Here is a 4,855-nt window from a genome sequence, read left to right as displayed (position 1 = left end):
ATAAAACATACACTACTAATCAAACAAACCAAACACATAAAACCCCTTTGATATAATAACAAGCCAATATAAATAACATAACCCATATAATATCCCAATTATAAGAGTAAAAAACAAATAAATCAGCTACATGACATTACCTCAAACCCCCAAAACAAACACTGAATACTCACAATAATAAAAGCCATCACAAAATAACTGAAAACCAGCCCTATGCTTTACGCTACAGCCCCTAACACCATCAGAAACCTTAGCAACGCATCCTTTAGAAACAAGACCCCACAAAAAAAAAAACACACAAAAACAAAACTCAACTCAAGAAAAACCTTATCAACACCTAAACTAAAAGATACAGCATTAACTAGACAACATCTCTTATCATATGCCACCTACAAACAATATAAAACTATACACTGTATTATTGAAAACCATCTTAAAAGGGCTGCAGTAAAAAAACTTCCGAAAAAATAAAACCTGCATCTAACAAAAGCCATCTAATAATTCCACAACCATTTCTCCGGTCCTGGAAGAGAAGAAGAAGAAAAGAAAATGAAGTCCCCTGCAGAAGTCAAAGGATCCCAGCTTTTACACTTCTGATCTGGATTGCTCACTGTGGGGCTTGATCCAAGACAGGTGACACCAATTCAAATATAAAAGTGCCCTTCTCCAGCATTTTTGTTCCTAACCCTTTCAGACAGTAAAGGGATGCTCGTTTTTCTTATTGCAGTCTTTGCTCCATTTTAACAGAACCATTTTCATGCCAGACCCCACTTGTCACTCACTCAATCCTCCTTTACCACTAGACTTTGCACAAAGGGACACCCGGGGTGCTGCATCACAAGAAATCCCAAAGAGAAACCCCTCCAAAACCTGACAGAGAAAGGTTTCAAGGCACTCCAGAACACAGACACAGCTGTTCAGGACTTCTCAGGCCACACCAATCCTGTCCCATCCACCTGAGCTCTGCAGGTGAGCTGTGCAAAGGCTCCCCTTGCTCCAAGGCCATCGCTGTCTGAGGCCACAGATGTCCCCCCTGGGCAGCACCTGGAAACAATGTGGGAAAGGCAAAATGAGAATGTTTTCTGTCAGAAAATGAGGAACAAGCATCATCATCAGAACTTCTGGACAAATTTAGTAACATCACTTTCATATGGTACATACAGGCCATGCCCATCCTTCCAGCCCAGGTGAAAACAGGAAGGAGAACTACAGGAAAAGCAGAGTCCCTACTTTGGATGTCTTTCCGAAAGACTCTCTGCACTGTATGCTCTTTGTGCTCTTTAAATGAATGGGTAGCTGCTAAAAAAAAATCTCAGCCCATATTTTCTCAGCCACAGGCAGGACAAGGTGGGCTGCAGCTGGAGAGCCAGGGAGATGCAGGACCTTGGCACGCAAGGGATAAGGGCAGGGGATGCAGGGGGGAGAGCTGGACAAGTCAAGGAACAGGCATTTTCTTGTTTACATTCATCAGGGCTGGGAACTTGGAAAAAAACACGTGGTGCTGCATGCATCCAGGACACAGTGCCCACGGTTTGGTTGTTTTCCCTCTGCTCATAAGCCCGGCCTTCAGCCCCTCTCCAGGGGAGCAGAGAATTCCTCCAGGCTAAGGGTGAGTCCTGGACCACACCCCAGGGATGGGTCAGGTAAAGCAGGGGAGTTGTTTACAGGAACTGACCGCAAAAATCAAACCCAACAAACACTGAAATGGGCTCTGTGGAGCTGCAGCACCAAGTGTTGGCAGCAGGCAGAGGCACGAGGTGCACGCAGGACCAACAAGTAACACCTCACCTGGTTCTTCTGCTTACCTGTATTGCAGTCCTGCTTCACCTCACAGCTGCTCTTCTGCCAAGGCCATTTCCATTTCCACAAGCCTGTGTCACGCGTGGTCAAGGCTGGAACTCCTCCCTTAGGATTTCCACGTCACATCTGGATTTGCCAGGAAGCACCTGCACACACAGATGCCCGTTTCTGTGACAGGTCACTCAGAAATCACGTAAGCCAGCAACTTGCTCCTCACTGCACCGCCTGGAAATACATGAAAAAGCCAGAAAAAGCAACAACCGGTCAACAGCCCACAAATGACACAGCTTAGTGCAGCTTCATCCTAATATTCTTCGTGCCCAGTGATGGAGAGAAAGAAGGAGGAAAGCTCCTCTCCCACTTCTCCCAATTCTGCACCAAGCAGTTGGGAACACCCAGCACTTCCCTCCCCTGCAGCTGTGGCAGCTTCCCTCCCTCCTTCAGCCTCGCCCTGACTTCTGAGGGGCCACAGGCACCACACCACCCAAAAGCATCAGCGCTCACACCCAGTGCCAGTACGGGTGTCTTCACGGTCCATCTTTGGCCAAACAAACCTCGGGGATGGTTTTCCTTTCCTGACAGACTTGGCCAATCTCATTCCCATCTATCAAGGCAATGCACCCCCCCCCCGTACGGCTCTGGGGTCGGAGCCCCTCTGGCACAAAAACTCCAGAGAAGGTTGCAGGGAAGAATCCAAGAGCCAATTGAAATCCCACATATGCAATGCAGGCCGGCTTCCGACAGGTTCCTTGTGGCTTTTGGGACGCAAGAAAAACCTTCAGACCATAAAAACCTGCGTGAGAACCCCACACCGGGCACTTGGCTTTAAAGATGTTGTTGCACTTCACGTTACAGGTAAGAGAATTGCTTTGGGATTTGGCATTTTCTGCACCCACACAAACACATTAAAAGAATTAACTGCAGAGTCCCGAAGCTCGGTTCCTCCAATCTTCTTTTTTTGGCGTCACTTGACATACCAAAATCCAAAGCAACACTTCAAAAGAAATGAAAAGCACCTCCTGAACATCCCCCCATCCCCCCCCCCCCCAATTCAGTTTTCCAGTTTAGGGCTTCTTTTAAGAACAGGTTAAAGAAATGAAGAAGAAAGTGTATCAGCTAGTGTACCAACCACCTGTTTTCCGTACATTCTCATTACACCTGACGGCTTCTCTAACAAAATTAATTTGTACATGTAAAAACCCGTCCAGCAGGGGCAGCTGATTCTGAGCCCACACCTCGCAGGTGAAGGATCGGGGGAAAGAGCGGCACAGAGGGATCCCAAAGTGCCCAAGAGAGGGTCAAGTTCACTGTGTCGGGGCAGCCTTTTTTCAAACCAAAGTGCCCTGCAGCTGCCCCAAGCCTGGAGTTCACAAAAACAAAACGAGCTCCCCCTCCTGCCTCATTTTCTGCCTTCTCACATCAAGGGACAATCACATCATGCAAAAGATAAGAGAGAAGATGCTAACACCAGCCCAGTGCCCCCAGGAAGCCCCCTGGCACCAGAGTGCTCTTTGTGGGACAAGAACCGCGCTGGGCCCAAGAACTGACTCTAATCCCTGTTACCTGACCTGTCCAGCTGCAGGATCAACGTCCAAAAGCAACACTGGATCCTTAAGGGCAGAGTCTGGCACCCTCTGTAAAAGCCAAGGGGAGAACAAGGCTCCAAAGGCAGCCCCCGATGCCTCCAGCCCCTGCTGCTGGAAACGCTGCCCAGGACTTTGGACCGACGGGATCGAGCCTTCGCACAGCTCGGTCCCGTGGCACCGAGGGTGGCAAACCCCAGAGACTGAAGGAAATCAAACAAAGGGCTGATTTCAATGGACGCCCGGGAGGCTGAAAGCCCCAGCCCAGAACGGCTCCCCGCCCAGCTCAGCAGCTGGAACTGCTGCTGCGGGGCACAAGGTCCGAAGGAACGCTGCAGCCGTGACGTTAAAGCCAGCAAAAACAAGGACTAAATGGAAACAGATCCTTACCTGTTCCAGTGACCCAATCTCTGGCTCCTCCTCACGGGGGGACCCTGCTCCAGGGAGCAACCTCCGCACAGCCCCCGAGACCTGGGCTAAGACGCTGCCCTAGCAGCAGAAGACAAGGGGTTAACCAAGCTTTTGGCACACATTCCGTCCCCAGAGGGGTTTCACAAAACATCCATCAGTGCACATCTTTAAGAAGGACAGCCTGTCCCTAGGCTTGCAGTAGACTTTTGTACGTTATTCCTTCAAGGACTGTGTTCTAACATCTTTTGATATTGACAGTGTTGAAACAAGATTCACCATGAGCTCTGCACCCTGCCGTGCTCCCAGCCCTAAAGGAGAGCTGGGTACCCTCACACTCATCCAGGCTGAGGCAGCTCTCCTGGAGGGAGAGTAGTTAGAAAAGCATCCCAATTAAAACTTCATTTACATCCAAATATCTTCCCTGAAATTAAGACGGGGTCTAAGTGCCGTGAAGGAATCAGAGATGAAAAGAACTGATGTGAAACACAAACAGGAAAAAGTGAAACAAGAACATGAAAAAGCGGTAGTGGAATGGATCTTGGACTGATTAGTTCTTAGAGGAATTTTAACTCAAGTCGTGTTAAAAGCGAATCTCTGCACATGACACTCTGAAGCCCAGAGGCAGTACATGATTTCACCATGGAGCCACTGAGCCAGCACTTGGATAAACCTGTCTGCTGCACGAACAGTGAGCTCTGCTCTCCTGGAACCAGGCAACGGGGAAAACACTGCAATAAAAATGTTTGCTGTACATCCTCCTATGCTTGCACAAAAGCATCCTGTGGGACACACCTTCAGTCATGCAGAAAGAACCCATGAATTCCTGTTACACATTTCCACAAGGAAAGCTGGGAGCAATAACCATGCTGGGGTTCGATGATGGCATTAAAGAGATTCATCTGCAGCTACGACTGTCCTGTTGGAGTCTGCACCTGAATTCCTTAACTACCATTAGACAAATCCTTTAGCTAAGCAGCTAAATAAGCACATGGGAGAAGACACTGAGAGGAGAAAGAGTCGTCAGTATCTAAGATGCTGGCACACCAACATAAACATGAGGA

At 48.5% G+C, this 4,855-nt stretch overlaps 1 long non-coding RNA gene across 1 annotated transcript; it reads right to left on the bottom strand.

Annotated features, from left to right (window-relative positions):
• Positions 1-908: 908 nt before the first annotated feature.
• Positions 909-3,636, bottom strand: LOC134042321 (uncharacterized). The gene is made up of 3 exons (XR_009933046.1): positions 3,369-3,636; positions 1,806-2,025; positions 909-1,044 (listed from the first exon to the last, which is right to left on the bottom strand). It is a non-coding gene; the product is annotated as an uncharacterized LOC134042321 (long non-coding RNA).
• Positions 3,637-4,855: the final 1,219 nt, after the last annotated feature.

This window comes from Cinclus cinclus, chromosome 3 (genome assembly GCF_963662255.1).
Source record: "Cinclus cinclus chromosome 3, bCinCin1.1, whole genome shotgun sequence".
Lineage (NCBI taxonomy): Eukaryota > Metazoa > Chordata > Aves > Passeriformes > Cinclidae > Cinclus > Cinclus cinclus.
Note: the sequence above shows the minus strand (reverse complement) of the source record. Positions and strands in the feature narration are given on the sequence as shown.